Source organism: Bombina bombina, chromosome 2, assembly GCF_027579735.1.
Source record: "Bombina bombina isolate aBomBom1 chromosome 2, aBomBom1.pri, whole genome shotgun sequence".
NCBI classification, from domain to species: Eukaryota; Metazoa; Chordata; class Amphibia; order Anura; family Bombinatoridae; genus Bombina; species Bombina bombina.
The window spans coordinates 134,920,997-134,943,857 of NC_069500.1; positions in this window are offsets into that span (position 1 = coordinate 134,920,997).

Here is a 22,861-nt window from a genome sequence, read left to right on the forward strand (position 1 = left end):
ACCGCAAAACCCCCCACATCGCAATAAACCTATTTACCCTATTAACCCCTAAACTGCAAAACCCCCACATCGCAATAAACCTATTTACCCTATTAACCCCTAAACCGCAAAACCCCCATATCGCAATAAACCTATTTGTTATTAATCCCTAAACCCCTACATCGCAATAAACCTATTTACCCTATTAACCCCTAAACCGCAAAACCCCCACATTGCAATAAACCTATTTACCCTATTAACCCCTAAACTGCAAAACCCCTACATCGCAATAAACCTATTTACCCTATTAACTCCTAAACCCCTACATCACAATAAACCTATTAACCCTATTAACCACTAAACCGCAAACCCCCCACATCGCAAAAAAAAACTATTTACCCTATTAACCCCTAATCCGCAAAACCTCCACATCACAATAAACCTATTTACCCTATTAACCCCTAAACCACAAAACCCCTACATTCGCAATAAACCTATTTACACCATTAACCCCTAAACACCTACATCGCAATAAACCTATTTACCCAATTAACCCCTAAACCGCAAAACCCCTACATTGCAATAAACCTATTTAACTTATTAACCATTTAAACCGCCAAAACCCACAACACAAATAACTATATAAATAACTAAGTACAGTACACTAACCTAACACCCCCTAACCTAACAACCCCTAACCTAACACCCCATTAAATAAACCCAAATTACCTAAACTAATATATTCTAAAGTTACAAAAAAAAAGCTGATATTACAGGAAATAAAAAATCAAATTACCAAATTTAACAAAATTAAACCTAATCCCTATGAAAATAAAAAAGACCCCCCAAAAATAAAAACACCCCCTCCTCTAAGAATAAACTACCAGTCATCCTTAAAAGGGCTTTTTGCAGGGCATTGCCCTAAGATAATCAGCTCTTTTTCAAAAAAATACACAAAGCCACAGTAACAGTAAAATCCCCCCAGGGCAGTGAGACAGGAATGCTGTGACAAAATTATATACGAGATGCTGAGAAGAATGCATAGGATTTCAAAAATTAAAAGAACAAGACAACAATGTCTTCGAAAATATAGTGACTTGAAGAGAAGAGAACCAAAGTACTATAAATCTATTAGAAGATTGATAAGGACATGTAAGTTTAATATTGATATATTTTAAATTTTGTTGTTGTAATAGAAACAGTTTATGTAATTTGAACTGCGTCATCATTGACGAATAATCTACAATCTTATTTTCATTTTGAATTTAGACGTATGTGATATTGAGGATTATTAAAGTCATTAGAGTATCAAATTGTATAGATGGTTATAGTTGGATGCTCTATCGTTATCCTTACATAATAAAATTGTATTTAGTGTCCCTTTCATCTATGTTTATATTCAACATAATAATAAAAAAATTGACTGTCAGAGAACACTAATCCGAAATTTATCTATTCTATATAAGTATCAACTAAAAAAAGCATGCTGAACATTGTTAGTAGATGATGTCAATTTTAGTTATTATGAAAAAAGGAACATGCGTAAAGGGACACAAAACAATTTTTTTAAATTCCTCATTCAGAACCAACAATCAATTTTAAGACACTTTCTAATGTACTACTTTTAAAAAATTTAATTTGTTCTATAGCTATCTTGATTTACAATACATGAATGTGATGCATAGGAACAGCCCATTTTTTGTTTGAGAACCATTCTTGCTTATTGTTTGGGAAATGGAAGCCTCCAATAAGCAAGCACTATCCATGTGGCTGAGCAAAACATGGGCTGGTTCTTAAGATTTACATTCCTGCTCTTAAAAAAAATATATCAAGTTAAACTATAGAAAATATTGATAATTGTTGTAAGTTAGAAATTTTAATAGAATGACATGCTCTATCGGAATCAGGAAAGTAAACAATTTGTTTGAGTGGCACTTTAACAATGTTAGTATATACAATTTTAAAAAGTTAGAAAAGTAAGCATGCAGAACTGTGTTAGTAGAGTAAAATATAATTGTAATTAGTCTTTAAAAATGAACTTCATGAACAATGTTAGTAGATTTTAAATTTAATTGTAAGAAAAATAAACATGCATAACTGTGTTAGTAGAATGAAATTTAAATTCTTGAAAACAAATACTATTAATAAAATTGTAGTAGCATGCATAATTTCAAATTTGTTAAAAATTTCTTATAAATTTTTATATTTTAATTTTTTACTTCCATTTTTTTTTAATATTAATATGTTTATAGATATGAGAAGTAAGAAAATAAAGTGTAAACAGCCACCACGCTACCTGCGGTCAATGTTGGTGGAAACACCCAGGAGTGAAGCTTTATCTCCACGTATGCCACTAACACTATTGGATATTGAATTATCTCCCAATCCATATCAAGTTTTTCATAAAAACACACAGGTAATGAATTGTTAGTTAACATATAATTAATATTTTTTAAATAGTTTTTGGCTTCAATAGTTTTTTTATCTTTATCTTTGTTATTACTTTCACATAGATATTACCTGATAGTGTGCCATTAGTTGAAGGCTTGAGTTCAGATGATAGTCAACCAAGAATAGAAGTTTTAAGAACAATGATGGTAGATAAGGTTATGTTTCATATTCATTACTCTTAAAACCAAGAAAAAAAAAGTTTTAACTAATACATATTGCATATTTTTAGGAGTAGGGTCTGATGAAAGCTTTAACGGAGTGGACATAAGGGTAGAAGTTAATATAGTCAATGAAATCGATAATACAACAGCATGAGGTAATAATTGTGAAGAAATAACCATATGATACATTGAATATGGATATGTAAATTTAAATAATAATTGTTTTGCTTTTGTTATTCTACAGATGTATCTTCAACATCAACTACTGACACTGAAGACAAAAGTACTCAGAGTTGTCTTGAAGATAATGTTAAACTAAAAATCGCTAAAATTATGGCAACTTTGGGAATGTTATTGGAGCAAGTTGATTTTTTATACCGAAAATTTGTTATTTGATTTAATTCTGTGATTTTTTTTTTTTTTTTTAAATTTGGAATATAATTTTTATAAGAATGACAAAGAAAAAATGACAAATACTTTTTTTTGTGAACAATCAACAATACATCAGAATTTACAGTTTCTGTAAATAAAGGATATTTTTTGGCAAAAACAATTTTGTATTTATTAAAAAATAAAATTTTAAACCTAAAAAACAAAACAAAAAAAATAAAAAACAAATATATGTCTGCAAACAATTAACAGAAAACACAACTTTGTGGATATTGATGGTATAAATAAGAAATAAAATGTTCATTGTAGCCTTGGTCTTTTGGGGTCTGTTGTACCCTCCCTTTCACTTAAAATAGACAACAGTGATTGTAATGTCCTTTCAGTGAGGCTTTTTTTTTTTTTTTATTATATTTATTTATAACCAGCAGCATATACCATTGTACAGTTCAGCAACTTGCCGCACCACACAGGGTGCCAAGTAGTCAAGTAAATAGTACAACAAACAAAAAAAGTACAAAAGAGAGAAAGAAAAACAAAATATAGCAATGCATTAGCATAATCAATTAAATTTCATGCAATCAGCACATTATACATATTGCTGCTGTTTTTTCCTTTTTTAAACATATATATCACATACAGAAAAACATTATGAAATAAGGAGAGTGAGGGAAAAAAAAAAGGGGGGATTGGGTTGTATGAGTTTCGACCACCCATTCTTTCCTTTCTGTAAAAATCCCAATGCGCTGCCTCACCTATTGGGTCCCCCTCCGGCCTCTATATATCCGGGAATTCATTATCAGCAATGGCAAGCTCTAAATATAAAGTGCCCTTAAAAGGGGCAATAAGTTGTTTTTGAGTTTCTATGGGATATGCTAAAATAATATTCTTCCATTTGTGGAAGAAGCACTTAATTTGAGATTCTGAATTAATAGAAGTATCCATTTGTTCCATAATTATTAAATTTCGTATTTTCTGTTTAAGTTCTACCAAATTGGGCACCTTTTTAGATTTCCAGTATTTCAAGATTAATAATCTACACAATATTATTACCGCATTCAGCTGACGAGTGTTTCGTAGTTGGTTCTCATTATGGTTGTCTACTAAAAAGAAAACATGATTCTCTGTTATTTTAACTTGATTAGAGTTTACTACATTAAGCCAATAGTTTATCTTGTACCAGAATTTCTTTATTTTATAGCAACTCTAAAAACAGTGACGTAAGTCTGCCTTTCTAAATTTACATTTACAGCAAAATGCCCCTGCCTCATCCCAGTAGGCATGTATCTTAGGGGTGATGTAAGATCTATTTATTAATTTAAAGTGTGACTCTCTCCATGATGAAGAAAATATTGCAGTATCAGCTAATTGGACACTTTTCTGTACCGTCTCTGCTGTAACTTGCCAGGCCTGTGCAACCTTTTGAAGATGACTCTGGCCCATGAGCCTTGAGACTGTCCTATAGAAAAAGGAAATGGAGTATTTACCAGCCCTAAATAGCTTAATTACTGGTTTCAACATACCCCAGTCCTCCTTACCATTACCTGTTGTCATCAAGGTCTGTATATAATGACGTGCCTGTAAAAAGGCATATAATTCTTTATTTCTGATCCCAAACTCATTTTGCAAGTCAGAAAACGCCCTACATCTCCCTAGGTTGTGATCTATAATTTGGGATATGTACTTAAGCCCTTTCGATGCCCATTCTCTGAAAATTTTAAAGTCAATTGCCGGGGTAAAACCGGGGTTACGCGTTATGTATAAATATTCTGAAAAATTGCTATTGACATTTATTTTTTCAAGTATTTTTTGCCAGGCCCTTATAACATTATAAATGCTAGATATTTGCTTAACCTTGCGTGGACAGTCACTAGCTGGACAGTGAAGGAGAGCCGTAAGCTCGTATGGATGTACAATATATTTTTCAAATTCATGTGATACATAATACTCCGCATCTGTTAGCCAGTCAAGTGCTATTTTTGATATTGTTATTAAATTATAAATCTCTAAATCTGGTAACGCCATCCCTCCATCCACCCTATTGAGTATTATTGTCTTAAAGGCGACGGCTCTATGTTTATCTCCCCAGAAAAACTGAAGGCATGCTTGTTTAAATAAAGTTAAATCCTGACACTTTATAAACAAAGGTATATTTTGCATTAGGTACATAAATTTTGGAAATATAATCATCTTAATCAAGTTTATTTTGCCTGTTAACGATAATTTAAATTTAGCCCAGTTTTGGAGATCTTTAAAAAAAAAATTAAAAAAGCGGGGTATAGTTAAGACTGTACCAGTCATTACTGTCTTTGGATAGTTTAATTCCCAGATAGATAAAAGCTTCGCCAGAATATTTAAATTGCGAACAGAGATAGGAATTTTCTTGTTTCCTTAGCCAGTAGATCTCTGACTTCATAGTATTTACTTTATAGCCTGAAAAGGCACTAAACTTGTGCAAAGTTTGTAAGAGCCTGGGGACATTTACTTGAGTATTAGATAAAAATATAAGCAGGTCATCTGCATATAATAGTGTTGTAATCTGGCTTGTGTTAAATCTAATAACTTCAATCTCCTCCCTAAAGCAAATAGCCAATGGTTCCAATGCCAAATTGAATAAATATGGGGATAGAGGGCAACCCTGTCGTGAGCCTCAGGATAATTGAAAATTTTCCGTAATCCTATCATTAATTATAATGGCGGCATTGGGGTGATGGTAAATTATTTTCACAAATTTTGCAATCGGGCCCTCGACTCCAAACCTAGTAAGAGCAGTGAACAAGTAGTCCCAGGTAATGGAGTCGAAGGCCTTCTCTGCATCTAATGTTACTATTGCGGCATCAGGTATTCTGTCTCCGTTTTTTTTCTGTGATGTATTATGGTAGTGGTTCAAGATCAGTTGGATTTTCCTAATATTACGTGATGAATTTCTGCCCGGCATAAAACCTACTTGATCCCTGTGGATAAGTGGGTCAATAGCTAGTTTGAAACTGCTTGTTATAATACTTGTCAGTATTTTATAGTCGCTGTTTAAAAGCGAAATCGGTCTATAAGAACTTATCTCTTCTTTATCTTTCCCTTTTTTTTAAATTAAAGCTATTAGAGATGATGAAAAATATTTAGAGCATGGCGTACCATCTATGTAGTAGTTATTAAATAATTTTACCAAAGTTGGGGCAATTTCATCTATAAGACATTTGTAAAGTTCTGCCGGGATCTGATCCGGTCCAGCAGCTTTGTTAGCTGGTGCTTTCTTAATGGCAGACATAACTTCTTGCAGGGAGATAGGCTTATTTCGCTCTACTAAATTGATTCTATCTAGCTTTAGTTCTCTCCAAAAATTCTCTTTAATTTCTAAATTTATTTCTTGTTCTGAGTATAAATTCTTATAGAATTGTAGTATAAAATCATCTATTCTTTTACTATTAGTGATTTTACCGTGGGGGGATTTATGAGATTCAATCAACGCTTTTTTTGTTTAATTTTAATTAAATTTGCCAAGAATTGTCCTGCTTTACCACCGTGTCTATAAAAAGAGAACCTAGTCCTTAGTTCTTCACGTGCCTGTTTTTGTGCCAAGAATATCTCCCTTTCTTTCTTCTTCCTCTGATAGGAGTCCCATCTTATCTGAGATGGGTCATTAATATAACTATTGCATGCATTGCGGAGCTGATTCGCCAATTGTGTATCTCTAGCTGAAAATAAGCGTTTTTGTGTGACTAGATATCCCTTAATTTCTCCCCTTATCACGGCTTTAAATGTTTCCCATAGAGTTTCGGTGCGGATTTCTGGATCATAATTAAGTTTATAGTATTCCCTCCATTTTATCTTGAGCCAGACTTAAACTGCACATTAGACGCTAAGGCCTAGATTTGGAGTTTGGCGGTAGCCGTGAAAACCAGCGTTAGAGGCTCCTAACGCTGGTTTTAGGCTACCTCCGGTATTTGGAGTCAGTCAAAAAAGGGTCTAACGCTCACTTTTCAGCCGCGACTTTTCCATACCGCAGATCCCCTTACGTCAATTGCGTATCCTATCTTTTCAATGGGATCTTTCTAACTCCGGTATTTAGAGTCGTGTCTGAAGTGAGCGTTAGAAATCTAACAACAAAACTCCAGCCGCAGAAAAAAGTCAGTAGTTAAGAGCTTTCTGGGCTAACGCCGGTTCATAAAGCTCTTAACTACTGTGCTCTAAAGTACACTAACACCCATAAACTACCTATGTACCCCTAAACCGAGGTCCCCCCACATCGCCGACACTCGATTAATTTTTTTTAACCCCTAATCTGCCGACCGCCACCTACTTTATCCTTATGTACCCCTAATCTGCTGCCCCTAACACCGCCGACCCCTATATTATATTTATTAACCCCTAACCTGCCCCCCACAACGTCGCCGTCAGCTACCTACACGTATTAACCCCTAATCTGCCGTCTGCATGCCGCCGCCAGCTACATTATAGCTATGTACCCCTAATCTGCTGCCCCTAACACCGCCGACCCCTATATTATATTTATTAACCCCTAATCTGCCCCCACAACGTCGCCTCCACCTGCCTACACTTATTAACCCCTAATCTGGAATCAGCCAATCAGAATCAAGTTCAATCCGATTGGCTGATCCAATCAGCCAATCGGATTGAACTTGATTCTGATTGGCTGATTCTATCAGCCAATCAGAATATTTCTACCTTAATTCCGATTGGCTGATAGAATCCTATCAGCCAATCGGAATTCGAGGGACGCCATCTTGGATGACGTCATTTAAAGGAACCATCATTCGTCGTTCAGCCGTCGGCCAGGATGGATGTTCCGCATCGGAGGTCTTCAGGATGCTGCCGCTCCGCTCCGGATGGATGACGATAGAAGATCCCGCTTGGATGAAGACTTCAATCGGATGGAAGACCTCTTCTGCCCCGCTTGGATGAAGACTTCTACCGGATGGAGGACCTCTTCTTGCTCCGCTTGGATGAAGAATTTGGCTCGGCTGGGTGAAGACGACTCAAGGTAGGGAGATCTTCAGGGGCTTAGTGTTAGGTTTATTTAAGGGGGTTTGGGTTAGATTAGGGGTATGTGGGTGGTGGGTTGTAATGTTGGGGGGGGTATTGTATGTTTTTTTTTACAGGCAAAAGAGCTGAACTTCTTGGGGCATGCCCCGCAAAAGAGCTTTGAACTTTAGTAATTTAGAATAGGGTAGGGCATTTTTTTTATTTTGGGGGGCTTTGTTATTTTATTAGGGGGCTTAGAGTAGGTGTAATTAGTTTAAAATTGTTGTAATATTTTTCTTATGTTTGTAAATATTTTTTTTTTGTAACTTAGTTCTTTTTTATTTTTTGTACTTTAGTTAGTTTATTTCATTGCAGTTATTTGTAGGTATTGTATTTAATTAATTTATTGATAGTGTAGTGTTAGGTTTAATTGTAACTTAGGTTAGGATTTATTTTACAGGTAATTTTGTAATTATTTTAACTATTTTAGCTATTAAATAGTTCTTAACTATTTAATAGCTATTGTACCTGGTTAAAATAAATACAAAGTTACCTGTAAAATAAATATTAATCCTAAAATAGCTATAATATAATTATAATTTATATTGTAGCTATATTAGGATTTATTTTACAGGTAAATATTTAGCTTTAAATAGGAATAATTTATTTAATAAGAGTTAATTAATTTCGTTAGATTTAAATTATATTTAACTTAGGGGGGTGTTAGTGTTAGGGTTAGACTTAGCTTTAGGGGTTAATACATTTATTAGAATAGCGGTGAGCTCCAGTCGGCAGATTAGGGGTTAATAATTGAAGTGAGGTGTCGGCGATGTTAGGGAGGGCAGATTAGGGGTTAATACTATTTATTATAGGGTTAGTGAGGCGGATTAGGGGTTAATAACTTTATAATAATAGCGGTGCGGTCCGCTCGGCAGATTAGGGGTTAATAAGTGTAGGCACGTGGAGGCGACGTTGTGGGGGGCAGATTAGGGGTTAATAAATATAATATAGGGGTCGGCGGTGTTAGGGGCAGCAGATTAGGGGTACATATCGATAATGTAAGTAGTGGCGGTTTACGGAGCGGCAGATTAGGGGTTAATAATAATATGCAGGGGTCAGAGATAGCGGGGGCGGCATAGAAGGGGTTAATAAGTGTAAGGTTAGGGGTGTTTAGACTCGGGGTACATGTTAGAGTGTTAGGTGCAGACGTAGGAAGTGTTTCCCCATAGCAAACAATGGGGCTGCGTTAGGAGCTGAACACGGCTTTTTTGCAGGTGTTTTTTTTTTCAGCTCAAACAGCCCCATTTGTTTCCTATGGGGGAATCGTGCACAAGCACGTTTTTGAGGCTGGCCGCGTCCGTAAGCAACTCTGGTATCGAGAGTTGCAGTTGCATTAAATATGCTCTACGCTCCTTTTTTGGAGCCTAACGCTGACATTCTGTGGACTCTCAATACCAGAGTTATTTTAAAGGTGCGGCCAGAAAAAAGCCAGCGTTAGCTACGCGGGTCGTTACCGACAAAACTCTAAATCTAGCCGTTAGTATTTAGGGAAAAAAAACCTATTGCCAGCTATCTGCTTATTGTGAGTTTTTATATCTATAGTAACAATGACATGATCTGAAATTAAGATTTCTTTGATATCTGTCACTATCTCATATTTATACAATTTCTCTGCTATCAAAAAATAGTCCAGTCTAGACATTGTTTGGTGGGCCTGGGATTCGCATGTGTACATTTTTACATCTGGGTTCTGCGACCTCCATAAGTCTTTGACCCTGAGTGTTTTATTAAACAATTTAGCTGTTCTGGCTTCCCTTTGTATATTTCTAGTTGTCTTCTGTGACAGTCTATCTAATGCAGGGTATAAAGTCTGATTGAAGTCCCCGGCTATAATTAGATTTTTCATACAAAATGGTAAAAGTTTAACTTGTAACATATCCCAGAATACTTTATCTGGTTTATTTGGACCATAGATATTACATAATATTAAGTCTACTCCCTCTACCTCTATTTGAAGAATAATAAATCTTTCCCCTGGGTCCATTTCCGTCTGCAGAATTTTATAATGCAGATTTTTGTTCAGTAAAAATGCGACCCCTTTCTTCCTCTGTGTGCAAGGAGTTCCCACAACCTCCTCTACCCATCCTTTATTTAACTTAGCTAATGCTGCCTCCTTTAGGTGGGTCTCTTGTAAAAAGACTATGTCGAGTTTGTGTTTTTTAAGTTGTGATAGTATCTTTTTCCGCTTCTGAGGTGATGTAACGCCTCCTACATTCCAGGAGGCCATAGCTATAAAGCCCTTCATCAACTTATCCTAAAAAGAAGTATAATACAGTAGTTTGTACCTTCAATCTGTTCTACCTTCCACCAGAGGGGGAGGGGCATCGCATAGGGGTATGTAGAAAAAGGAAAGAAAGGGGGAGGGGAAAAACAAACAAACAAAAAAAAAAAAACCTTTAGGGATTATTTGCTCCCTCACTAGGCTGACTCTAAATGTGTGGCTGAGATTGTATACAGAGTCACTGTTTTTTTGTTCCCTTCCACCCTCCCGAACTCACTCCTTACCTTTTTTCCCCTTTCCTTATATATATATATATATTTATATATATATATATATTGTTCACATTGCTATATATAATTCACTTTATGGATAAATTTATTACTAGTCACAAGACCATACCAAGCATGCCGCTCAAAAGCAGAGATAAGAAAAGTAGACTTAGTACAGATAGTATCACCGGCCCCTCTTCCAATGGACACCAGAACAACATGAAATAGTTAAGCAAATCACAGAGTGTATGATGCCGCAATTTGAACTGATAAAAACTGATATAATGAATCTTTCTGCTGAAGTTAAACAATTTACACATAGATTGAATGAGGTAGAGCAAAGGGTCTCTGATATAGAAGATGCAAACTCTCTCCAGAGGGAAACTACTATGCAACACACAAAAGACATCACTGATATACAACAAAAAATAAATGAGATTGAAGACCGAGCAAGGAGGAATAATGTAAGATTTTTAGGTATACCTGAATCTATTACACATCAAGAATTATTTAACTATGTTTCAGTCATATTACCGCAATCCCTAGGTATTGAAGGGAGTTTACTACCATTGGTAGTGGAGAGGGTCCATTGTATAGGCCCAGTAAAAACCTTACCCAATGGCAGTACTAAAAACAGGCCAGTGATTGCAACATTTTAAAATTTTCAGGACAAGGCCGGCCTTCTACAGCATTATAAACAGAGAATCCCTTTCTCAATGGGTGATAATAAAATTTTAATGTTTCAAGATTTTTCTAATGAAACCTCCCTAAAGCGAAAAGAAATGGTGCCCTTTTGCACCAAATTATAATTTATTTATGAAGGCTACAATCGTATACCCTGCAACACTTAAAATTTTTACAGAAAATGAACAGGTGGTGTTGAGGGAAACGGAAGAAGTAAAAGAATTTTTTAAGCATAACGGTATCCCCTTTTAATTTGAAGTCAGGTCATGTATATATACTACACAGGTACTATTACTAAAGACTAAAATGAGGGATAAATTAGCAGTCAAGAGTATAGTGGTTATATTCATTATGTTTGTTGACAACTCCGTGTGGAGTTTAATATTTTACCACAGGGAGGGGTGTCTTGTTTTTTGTGTTTGCAATACCCCTCCCCTCTTTCCCCCCCCCCCCTTTTTTTTTTTTTTTTCCTTTCAGTGAGGCTTAATGCTCTATTTATTTGCTGGGTTTTTTCTTTGTCCATCTGCCTCTGCCACTGAAACATTTCTCCTTGGAGATTTAATTTTTGCCTTTCAATTTCAGTTTTTTCTTTTTCAATTTCAATATTTTTTTCAGAAATGACTGCCTAATATTCAATATTATTGTTAATAATATTCTGCATGTCCCTGTGGTCCTCTCTATATTGCCTGGCAAGGGACAACATTTCCGTTAATCCAACATCGGCCAATAGTCCTTCAGCTGGTGGATTTTCAATATTTACAGCCCCTGTTTCTTGTGGTAGTGGTGGTGGTGCCTGTGTTTCCATTGGTTCCTCCAGGTTTTCAGGGGTATGTATTTCAAATTGTTGGGCATCTCCAAATTCATCGAGAATATCTGGAGTCTCACTTCCATCATGACGTCCTGTATTTTCATCTGAATTAGGATTTTCCTCTCTTATTTGCATGAGATTTATAGTGATCTCCCTTGATGAGTTTTCTTCTTCTAGATCAAACCATAAACAATTGTTAGAAAATAACCATAACATTTTTTACAGACGGTTTCATAGATGGAATAGAAGGAGAGAGCAGATAAAACAGTCATACACAAAAATTTAAATTATATTATATATATATATATATATATATATATACATCAGTGATACATACCATCAAATAATGGAGATGAATGTCCAGTCAAACTATGGAACAGACGTCCCAAATCAGCTATAAACAAAAAAAAAAAAGACAATAAGATTTGAGTAAATTGGAATTATTGACATATATTCAAATGCAATTACATTTCCTTTAAATGTATTTCTAAAAATACATTTAATATCAATTAAGTTTGCAATTAAAGGGACACTGAATCCAAAAAAATTCTTTTGTGATTCAGATAGAGCATGCAATTTTAAACAACTTTCTAGTTTACTCCTATTATCAATTTTGCTTCATTCTCTTGCTTCCTTTATTTGAAAAAGAAGGCATCTAAGCAATTTTTGGGTTCAGAACCATGGAAAGCACTTGTTTATTGGTAGGTGAATTTACCAACCAATCTGCAAGAACAACACAGTGTGTTCACCAAAAATGGGGAGGCATCTAAACTCACATTCTTGCATTTCAAATAAAGATACCAAGAGAATGAAATGAATGTGATAATAGGAGTAAATTAGAAAGTTGCATGCTCTATCTGAATCATGATAGAAAAAAATTGGGTTCAGTGTTCCTTTAATGAAAAGCTCAGATCATTGGTATTTGTCATTCAAATGCCATTCCATCTCTAAACGATCTCAAACTAGATTCTGTCAATACTAACATTGTACATTTGTTAAAAAAAAATTATTTTAGAATTCAATTTTTGGATTTGATAGAGGAAAGAGATAACACACGCCATTTTAAATTTTCATTGGGAACATTTATTTTTGTTTAAAAAAAAAATGAAAGTGCTAATTTGTAATTTTGTTTTAAATAAACCATTTACTTACCAGTTCCTCTTCCAACACCTGTTTCTGGAGTGCTGGTCCTTACATCAAGGAGTGTATCCGCAGATGAAGAATTGTGTGTGACAGTAGATGTGGACCGTATAAATTGACCATGAGCTGCACTGGTAGATGGTCTTGAAACAGATGCAGAAGATCTGGAAGAAGTGGGCGCTTCATTGGTACTCCTCCCAGGCTGTGCTTGTGGTTTCGGTGTAGCTTTAAAATAAATTTAAAAAATATATATTTTTATTAATACATTTTTCAATTTGTTTTTATTTGTAGTTTAAACTGAAAGCTAATACTGGTAATAATACTATGATCACAGCAGTGACTGCAGGCACAATCATTAAAGGGACATGAAAACAAACATTTTACTATCATGATTTCAAAAGAACATGCTTTTTAAAAATTATTTTTTTAATTTAATTGTATTATCTTTTTGGCTTCATTCCATTGATATACTTTGATGAAAAGCATATCTACATAGGCTCAGTAAATGATCATTGGTTGATGCACATAGATGGCTCATGTGACTGCGTCAACCATGTGCATCGCTATGTCTCAAACAAAGGATATCTATAGAAAGCAGAAAATTAGATATAACTAATTTTGAAAGCTGTTAAAACTAGTATTCTATACTCAAATACTGCAACATTGAAGTCAATAGATAATAAATTTACAAAGGCATGTGATCAGGGGACAGTCAGAATATGCTGAGATAAAAGTTAAAAGTGATATGAAACCAAACATTTTTCTTTCATGATTAATGTCGAACACACCATGTTACACAACATGAATAATTTATTTATAGTGTCAAATTTGATTATTTATATTGTCATTATCTCTTGAAGGAGTTTCAATGCAATAGTGGTTTGTAAATTAACACATGGATGTTATCTTTAGGGATCACATTAATAGTTGTCCCCTATATTTATAATCAACTCCTAAAAGAAAAGTTTATAGGCGTCATAAAAATTTTGTTTTATTATCGAGTAAATCTTTATCTTTTTAATACACTATTTTATGCATGAAAAATACAATAGATATACATCAACATTTTTCTTATATTCCCGTTATAGCTTAAAAAAAAAGATAATTATAGAAACCCTATTGTACAATCCCATTTATACTTTTTTTGATTATATATATATATATATATATATATATATATATATATATATATATATATATATATATATATATATATATATATATATATATATATATACATATATTATTCTACAAAAATACATATTTTTAAAAAAATGCGCCATAATTGATAAGACTCAAAAATATTTGGGGCCTATGTGCGGATTCACGTACGGAAGCAGATAATTTATTTAGTAAGAAGACAGATAAGGTTATTTTTCATCCATATAATATTGGAGACACTGAACTATCGTTATTTAGCAAATATTTTGCGTCAATAATTATGTTATACATTTACCTCTCAAATCACTGTCACAATCGTCCGTTATGTCGGTGATGATCTTAGGTCCTAGACGCTGAACAAGCTTCTGCTCATAGTCATTTAAGTCGGCCACATATGCTGGTCCACCCCCGGTAGCACGTGCAGAATTTTTTTCTCTGGCTAATTTAGCTTTGGCGAAACGTTTGATGCCGTTATAACGTTTCTTCAGCTGTTCGACATCCTTTTCTCCAGGACCCTGGGCACTAACGGCATTGCTTATCCTTTGCCAGATCATCTTACTCCTTGAAAAATTTGTCTGTTTGACACGACATCCAAACAAATAATCATAAGAGTCAATAATCATATCAATCAAAACTACGTTTTGCTGATGTGAAAAGTGAGGATTCTTGGATTTTGTAGTGGTATCAGATCCAGATGAAGCCATATCCAATTTGTAAATAAATATTACAAAAATAACGCACTGTAATTACTGTTCTAGCGGGCTAGACGTGTCTATTTATGGGTGGATTATTAGTACATAGTGACAGCGGACACCATTTCGCCTGCGGCGAGTAACGGCAAGTTTATCCGCATCTACAATGTCGAATTAATTGACGGCATAGTACATGGAGCCCTCAGTGCTCCATGCTCCATGGCTCCGTGGTTGCTGGTCTCCAGTTCCAGGGTCGGTGGTCTTCAGTCTTCAGCTCCGCTCCACGCAGGATGTTCCTCGAAGAAGAAGAGGTTGCGCTTGGAAGAAAACTTCACTGCCTGGAACAGGACCTTCTCCGCCGAACTTCAGGAACTGTGAGTATCAACCTGGGGGTTAGACTTAGGATTTGTTAAGGTTTTTTGGGGGGGATTTGTTTTATTTAGATTAGGGATGGGCAGAAAAAGAGCTAAATGCCCTTAAATGCCCAAACAAATGCCCTTTTCAGGGAAATGGGTAGTTTATGTTTTTTAGTACTAGGTTATTTTATTTGGGGGGGTTTGGTGGGTGGGTGCGGTTACTGTTAGGGGGGGCTTTGTGTATTTTCTTGAAAAAGAGCTGATTATCTTGGGGCAATGCCCTGGGCACTAACGGCATTGCTTATCCTTTGCCAGATCATCTTACTCCTTGAAAAATTTGTCTGTTTGACACGACATCCAAACAAATAATCATAAGAGTCAATTATCATATCAATCAAAACTACGTTTTGCTGATGTGAAAAGTGAGGATTCTTGGATTTTGTAGTGGTATCAGATCCAGATGAAGCCATATCCAATTTGTAAATAAATATTACAAAAATAACGCACTGTAATTACTGTTCTAGCGGGCTAGACGTGTCTATTTATGGGTGGATTATTAGTACATAGTGACAGCGGACACCATTTCGCCTGCGGCGAGTAACGGCAAGTTTATCCGCATCTACAATGTCGAATTAATTGACGGCATAGTACATGGAGCCCTCAGTGCTCCATGCTCCATGGCTCCGTGGTTGCTGGTCTCCAGTTCCAGGGTCGTTGGTCTTCAGTCTTCAGCTCCGCTCCACGCAGGATGTTCCTCGAAGAAGAAGAGGTTGCGCTTGGAAGAAAACTTCACTGCCTGGAACAGGACCTTCTCCGCCGAACTTCAGGAACTGTGAGTATCAACCTGGGGGTTAGACTTAGGATTTGTTAAGGTTTTTTGGGGGGGATTTATTTTATTTAGATTAGGGGTGGGCAGAAAAAGAGCTAAATGCCCTTAAATGCCCAAACAAATGCCCTTTTCAGGGAAATGGGTAGTTTATGTTTTTTAGTACTAGGTTATTTTATTTGGGGGGGTTTGGTGGGTGGGTGCGGTTACTGTTAGGGGGGGCTTTGTGTATTTTCTTGAAAAAGAGCTGATTATCTTGGGGCAATGCCCTGCAAAAAGCCCTTTTAAGGGCTACTGGTAGTTTATTCTTAGAGTTGGGGGTGTTTTTATTTTGGGGAGGTCTTTTTTATTTTCATAGGGATTAGGTTTCATTTTGAGAAATTTGGTAATTTGATTTTTTTATTTGCTGTAATGTTAGCTATTTTATTTTTGTAAAATTATTTTTTTTTGTGTAAATTTAGAATCTATTAGTTTAGGTAATATGGGTTTATTTAATGGGTTGTTAGGTTAGGGGGTGTTAGGTTAGGGGTTGTTTGGTTAGGGGGTGTTAGGTTAGTGTACTGTACTTACGCCTAGATTTAGAGTTCTGCATTAGCCGTCAAAACCAGCGTTAGGGGGTCCTAACATTGGTTTTGTCCTACCGCTGGTATTTAGAGTCAGTCAGGAAAGGGTCTAACGCTCACTTTCCAGCCGCGACTTTTCCATACCGCAGATCCCCCTACACCAATTGCGTAGCCTATCTTTTCAATGGGATCTTTCTAACGCCGGTATTTAGAGTCTTGGCTGAAGTGAGCGTTAGAAATCTAACGACAAGACTCCAGCCGCAGAAAAAAGCCAGGAGTTAAGAGCTTTCTGGGCTAACGCCGGTTCATAAAGCTCTTAACTACTGTGCTCTAAAGTACACTAACACCCATAAACTACCCTTTTTTACCCCTAAACCGAGGCCTCCCCACATTTGCCACCACTCTATTAAATTTTTTAAACCCCTAATCTGCCGACCGCACACCGCCACCACCTACGTTATCCCTATGTACCCCTAATCTGCTGCCCCTAACATTGCCGACCCCTATATTATATTTATTAACCCCTAATCTGCCGCCCCCAACGTCGCCGCCACCTACCTACAATTATTAACCCCTAATCTGCCGACTGGACCTCACCACTACTATAATAAAGTTATTAACCCCTAATCCGCCTTACTCCCGCCTCAAAAACCCTATAATAAATAGTATTAACCCCTAATCTGCCCTCCCTAACATCGCCGCCACCTAACTTCAAGTATTAACCCCTAATCTGCCAACTGGACCTCGCCGCTACTCTAATAAATGTATTAACCCTTAAAGCTAAGTCTAACCCTAACACTAACACCCCCTAAGTTAAATATAATTTAAATCTAACGAAATAAATTAAATCTTATTAAATAAATTATTCCTATTTAAAGCTAAATACTTACCTGTAAAATAAACTCTAATATAGCTACAATATAACTAATACTTATATTGTAGCTATTTTAGGAATAATATTTATTTTAACTAGGCACAATAGCTATTAAATAGTTAATAACTATTTAATAGCTACCTAGTTAAAATAAATACAAAATTACCTGTAAAATAAATCCTAACCTAAGTTACAATTAAACCTAACACTACACTATCATTAAATAAATTAAATAAATTAAATACAAATACCAACAAATAAATACACTAACTAAAGTACAAAAAATAAAAAAAGAACTAAGTTACAAAAAATAAAAAAATAATTTACAAACATTATAAAAATATTACAACAATTTTAAGCTAATTACACTTACTCTAAGCACCCTAATAAAATAACAAAGCCCCCCAAAATAAAAAAATGCCCTACCCTATTGTAAAATAAAAATCGAAAAGCTCTTTTACCTTACCAGCCCTTAAAAGGGCCTTTTGCGGGGCATGCCCCAAAGAATTCTGCTCTTTTGCCTGTAAAAAAAAACATACAATACCCCCCCAACATTACAACCCACCACCCACATACCCCTAATCTAACCCAAACCCCCCCTTAAATAAACCAAACACTAAGCCCCTGAAGATCTTCCTACCTTATCTTCACCACGCCGGGTATCACCGATCCGTCCAGAAGAGGGTCCGAAGTCTTCCTCCTATCCGGGCGATGTCTTCATCAAGGCGGGGGCTGAAGAGGTCCATCATCCGGCTGAAGTCTTCATCCAAGCGGGGGCTGAAGAGGTCCATCATTGGCTGAAGTCTTCATCCAAGCGGGGGCTGAAGAGGTCCATCATCCGGCTGAAGTCTTCATCCAAGCGGGGGCTGAAGAGGTCCATCATCGGCTGAAGTCTTCTATCAAGCGGCATCTTCAATCTTCTTTCTTCCGGCTCCATCTTCATCCCGCCAACGCGGAACATCCTTCCTCCACGATGAACTCCCGACGAATGAAGGTTCCTTTAAGGGACGTCATCCAAGATGGCGTCGCTCGAATTCCGATTGGCTGATAGGATTCTATCAGCCAATCGGAATTAAGGTAGGAAAAATCTGATTGGCTGATGGAATCAGCCAATCAGATTCAAGTTCAATCCGATTGGCTGATCCAATCAGCCAATCATATTGAGCTCGCATTCTATTAGCTGATCAGAACAGCCAATAGAATGCGAGCTCAATCTGATTGGCTGATTGGATCAGCCAATCGGATTGAACTTGAATCTGATTGGCTGATTCCATCAGCCAATTAGAATTTTCCTACCTTAATTCTGATTGGCTGATAGAATCCTATCAGCCAATCGGAATTCGAGGGACACCATCTTGGATTACGTCCCTTAAAGGAACCTTCATTCATCGGGAGTTCGTCGTGGAGGAAGGATGTTCCACGTCGGCGGGATGAAGATGGAGCCGGAAGAAAGAAGATTGAAGATGCCGCTTGATAGAAGACTTCAGCCGGATGATGGACCTCTTCAGCCCCCGCTTGGATGAAGACTTCAGCTGATGATGGACCTCTTCAGCCCCTGCTTGGATGAAGACATCGCCCGGATAGGAGGAAGACTTCGGACCCTCTTCTGGATGGATCGGTTATACCCGGCGTGGTGAAGATAAGGTAGGAAGATCTTCAGGGACTTAGTGTTACGTTTATTTAAGGGGGATTTGGGTTAGATTAGGGGTATGTGGGTGGTGGGTTGTAATGTTGGGGGGGGGTATTGTATGTTTTTTTTTACAGGCAAAAGAGCAGAATTCTTTGGGGCATGCCCCGCAAAAGGCCCTTTTAAGGGCTGGTAAGGTAAAAGAGCTTTTCAATTTTTATTTTAGAATATGGTAGGGCATTTTTTTATTTTATGGGGCTTTGTTATTTTATTAGGGGGCTTAGAGTAGGTGTAATTAGCTTAAAATGGTTGTAATATTTTTATAATGTTTGTAAATTATTTTTTTATTTTTTGTAACTTAGTTCTTTTTTTATTTTTGTACTTTAGTTAGTGTATCTATTTGTATTTATTTGTAGGTATTTGTATTTAATTTATTTAATTTATTTAATGATAGTGTAGTTTTAGGTTTAATTGTAACTTAGGTTAGGATTTATTTTACAGGTAATTTTGTATTTATTTTAACTAGGTAGCTATTAAATAGTTATTAACTATTTAATAGCTATTGTACCTAGTTAAAATAAATACAAAGTTGCCTGTAAAATAAATATTAATCCTAAAATAGCTACAATATAATTATTAGGGGGTGTTAGGGTTAGGGTTAGACTTAGCTTTAGGGGTTAATACATTTATTAGAGTAGCGGTGAGGTCCGGTCGGCAGATTAGGGGTTAATAATTGTAGGTAGGTAGCAGCAACGTTGGGGGGGGGCAGATTAGGGGGTAATAAATATAGGGGTCGGCAGGGGTTGGGGCAGCAGATTAGGGGTTCATAGGGATAACGTAGGTTGCGGCGGTGTACGGAGTGGCAGATTAGGGGTTAATAATAATATGCAGGGGTCAGCGATAGTGGGGTCGGCAGATTAGTGGTTAATAAGTGTAAGGTTAGGGGTGTTTAGACTCGGGGTTCATGTTAGGGTGTTAGGTGCAGACATAGGAAGTGTTTCCCCATAGGAAACAATGGGGCTGCGTTAGGAGCTGAACGCTGCTTTTTTGCAGGTGTTAGGTTTTTTTTCAGCTCAAACGGCCCCATTGTTTCCTATGGGGGAATCGTGCACGAGCACGTTTTTGAAGCTGGCCGCGTCCGTAAGCACCGCTGGTATTGAGAGTTGCAGTGGCGGTAAATATGCCTGTACGCTCCCTTTTTGGAGCCTAACGCAGCCCTTCTGTGAACTCTAAATACCAGCGGTATTTAAAAGGTGCGGGGGGAAAAATACACGCATAGCTAACGCACCCCTTTGGCCACAGAACTCTAAATCTAGCCATTAGTTATTTAAATAGTTATTTGTGCTGTGGGTTTTGGTGGTTTAAAAGGTTAATAAGTTAAATAGGTTTATTGCGATGTAGGGTTTTTGCGGTTTAGGGGTTAATAGGGTAAATAGGTTTATTGCGATGTAGGGGTTTTGCGGTTTAGAGGTTAATAGGGTAAATAGGTTTATTGCAATGTAGGGGTTTTGCGGTTTAGGGGTTAATAGGGTAAATAGGTTTATTGCGATGTAGGGGTATTGCGGTTTAGGGGTTAATAGAGTATATAGGTTTATTGCAATGTAGGGGTTTTGCGGTTTAGGGGTTATGTATATAAAGAAATATACTTAAAGTAGATATAATTTAAAGAGAAGAAACTTTGTATTTATTTTGGACAGTAGTTTGTCTAATTAGAGTGTGGCTATATCTGTAGTTTATTATATAGAAAATATTTTTGATATATTTAAGACAATAGCCTATTATAATTATAGTATTGCTACACCTGTAGCTTAAATTTTTATATAAAAGAAGAGTTACAAAATACTTTGTTTCTACACCTGTAGTTTAAAAAATAATTAGACTGCCCTCTGGGCAGGCTTATCGACTAGTTTATCAATAAATGTAGATGAAAAAAAATGTTTCTGGTGTCATATCTTAGGCCATTTCAAATGTATTTTAATAAAGGAAGTTCTGGTGATTGGCGGCTATGCACATATGCCTCTTTTCATTGGCTTACCAGATGTGTTTAGCGAGGTCCTTAGTGCATTGCTGATCTTGAGCTGTGTGTTTTAACCCATTTGCAGGAGTTAAACACACAGTTATATACAATCAACATATCAGAGCATTTTCTTTTTACACTTTTATGTCTCTTTTTATAATTCATTTAAAAATATTTTTTGTTGTGCATATGTACATTGGTTTTATTTTCAACAAACAAAAATTAAATTATGAGATTAAAGGTAAAGCGTAAAATCCCCAACAATGTTACCTGCAAGGGGCAGAAAAAAAAAATATATATGTAATGTTTTTTCTTTGTTTCTATTTGCAGCCCTGCATGGTGTCCAGATTGTATATTGTTTATATTTTTGGATTTAAAATAAAGATTTTTAAAAAAAAAATATTATGAGATAAAAGGTGGTACCATAAACCCCTCTCTTTTTATTTAAGTTTCATTTGCTGTTTATATATTGATAAAATAAGTGTAAAGTTTTAGTGTCTATAAAACAAAGGCATCTGCCTTGTGGTAACTTAGGTTACCTTCTCTGGCCAATCAGGGACAGTTATAAATAGGTCACTAGAGTGTGCAGCCAATTGCTGTGTAGAATATAAGAGTGTTCTGCACTTCAATTTCTAACTGAAAAGCTCAAAATTTCAGAAAAGAGTTACAGGAATAGGGAACAAAATAAATAATGAAAGTGTTTTGCAGAGTTTATATATACTGTATATATATGTATATGATTTATCATTTTATATTACCTTCTCAAAGTGTTTGATGTCCCTTTAATGATGGTACAATTAAGTCATTTGTAGACATCAGTTGGGGTTGAGAATGTGCTCAGTTATTTTTTTCCCTGGCTTTGAAGTACTTTTTTTTTCTCCTAATATTTTCAAGAGAATAATTCTTTATTCTACAAAGCTAAAAAATCTTTAATTTGTTTTGGGTTATTTCAAACTTTATTTTATGCTTTTATAAATCTCTTGATATTAATCTTCTGTTTGAATAAATATTATTTTAAAATCTAATAGCCATTTCTCTTTATCAGATTCCTTTAAAATGTCCTATTTATGTCCCCATTTTTTTTTAATTTTTGGTTATCCAAAACTCCTCAGATGATGTCACATTCAAAATTCTTAAGCTTTTTTGTATTTTCCTATATCAATATTTCCCATTTTAATTTACTCTATTGCAATAATAAGTTTTCTAACTAATAGACTGAATTTCAAAGTAATACATACTTACATAGTATTATCTATTTCCAGGAATCCATCTGAGGGCCAGTTTACAAAACACACACTAAGGGCTAGATTACAAGTGGAGTGCAACATATCGCTCGCATGCAAGCGATATTAGCTCTCCTCTTTTTAAAACAAGCGCATAACAATGTGCGCCGGTATTACAAGTAAATTGCAAGGCGGACGCGAGCTCAGTTTCCAATTGTTAGGAAGCATTGCTCTCACTAGAGCGTGCTTCCATAGGCTCATAGTCACACACGGCATCAGAACCTTTCACAGCGAAGGGGCTAAGTAGCGAAGTGATAGGCAGTATTTTTAAATATATATATGTATTTGACTATATACATATATACAGTATCCCACAAAAGTG